This window comes from Myotis brandtii, unplaced genomic scaffold (genome assembly GCF_000412655.1).
Source record: "Myotis brandtii unplaced genomic scaffold, ASM41265v1 scaffold3017, whole genome shotgun sequence".
Classification (NCBI taxonomy): Eukaryota; Metazoa; Chordata; class Mammalia; order Chiroptera; family Vespertilionidae; genus Myotis; species Myotis brandtii.
In genome coordinates, this window is record NW_005361530.1 from 31,633 (window position 1) to 33,522 (window position 1,890).

Genomic DNA, 1,890 nt, shown 5'->3' on the forward strand with positions numbered 1-1,890 from the left:
TATTTTATTGATTTTTTACAGAGAGGAAGGGAGAGGGATAGAGAGCTAGAAACATCGATGAGAGAGAAACATCCATCAGCTGCCTCCTGCACACCCCCTACTGGGGATGTGCCCGCAACCAAGGTACATGCCCTTGACCGGAATCAAACCGGGGACCCTTGAGTCCGCAGGCCGACGCTCTATCCACTGAGCCAAACCGGTTAGGGCGAGGAGGGTCCTTTTAGAGGGGAGAGGTTGGTGGTATGTTATGGGGAGAAACACATGATGATTGATAGGTGGTTGCGGATGGATGGAGTGGAAGGGGTTCTAAAGGTGAGAGGCTCCTGGTTAGAAATCTGGCTGGGAGGGCGCTTCCCATACTCACTAGAGCAGCGGTTCTCAACCTGTGGGTCGCGACCCCTTTGGGGGTCGAACGACCCTTTCACAGGGGTCACCTTCGGAAAACATATATAATTACATATTGTTTTTGTGATTGATCACTATGCTTTAATTATGTTCAATTTGTAACAATGAAAATACATCCTGGATATCAGATATTTACATGATGATTCATAACAGTAGCAACATGACAGTGATGAAGTAGCAACGAAAATAATTTTATGGTTGGGGGTCAGCACAACATGAGGAGCTGTATGAAAGGGTCGTGGCATTAGGAAGGTTAAGAACCGCTGCACCAGGGGGAACCCCAGCATCTCCTTTTTCGGACTCTTGGGGGAAGGAGTGGTCACCCCCATAGCTGACCAGGGGGAGTTGGGGAGAGAGAGGGTGTTTTATTTTGTTGGTCCTCACCCGAGGATATTTTTTCCCTTGATTGTTAGAGAGAGTGGGAGGGTAGAAGGGAGGTGGGTGGGGAGAAAGAGAGGAAACATCCATGAGAGAGAGAGAGAGAGAGAGAGAGAGAGACACGGATGGATTGCATCCTGCACGTCCCCTAACCAGGCTGACCTGGAATCAAACCTGAGACCCTTAGGTGTACGGGGCCCGCGTTCTAACCACAGAGACACATGGCCAGGGCTGGAGTGGGTTCGTTTGTTTCTTGGGGAGAAGAGACTTGGGCAGCAGTTGCAAACACGGTCTGTCTGTCCTCTACGTTCAAGTTATTTCCAGAATCAAACCTCTCCCCACCCCCCTTCCCCACCTGGATGATCGAGCTCAGCTCCTGACCCGCCTCCCCTCCGCCTGACGACAAATAATCAATTTGAACCACACTGTCTGTCTCCAGTCTGTTCCCTGAGCAGCCACAGGGCACCCTGGGAGCCCAGGCTGCCCTCCTGCCTCCTCCCTCCTCTGCTAGGAGCTCCCCTGGGGCTTCCAGTCACTGGGCTGCCTGGACAGTCACTGGGATGGAGGGGAGTCTCCTGCACTGGGGAGGCTCTTACACGAAGTGGCCAACAGCCAGGGAGATGAATGGATAGGGCCCCCAGCGCCCCCAAAACTAGGAAACCCAATGCATAGGGCCTGAGCCCGCCAAGAGCTAAGGAAGATGCATTGGATGGGGCCTGAGGGCTCCAAACCTAGTGAGATAATTGGATTAAAAAAAAAAATAGTCCCTCTGGGGCCACGGAGGGAGGGATGGCGGGTTTAATCTCCTCTGAGTAGGGTGTAGCCCAGGGGTGGGCAAACTTTTTGACTGGAGGGCCACAATGGGTTCTTAAACTGGACCCGAGGGCCAGAACAAAAGCATGGATGGAGTGTTTGTGTGAACTAATATAAATTCAAAGTAAACATCATTACATAAAAGGGTATGGTTTTTTTTTTTTTTTAGTTTTATTCATTTCAAACGGACCGGATCCAGCCCGCAGGCCGTAGTTTGCCCACGGCTGGCCACTGTTTTTCTTGCTGGCTTTCCAAAGGCTGAAAAGCCTAGGCCAGTGGTCGGCAAACTCATTA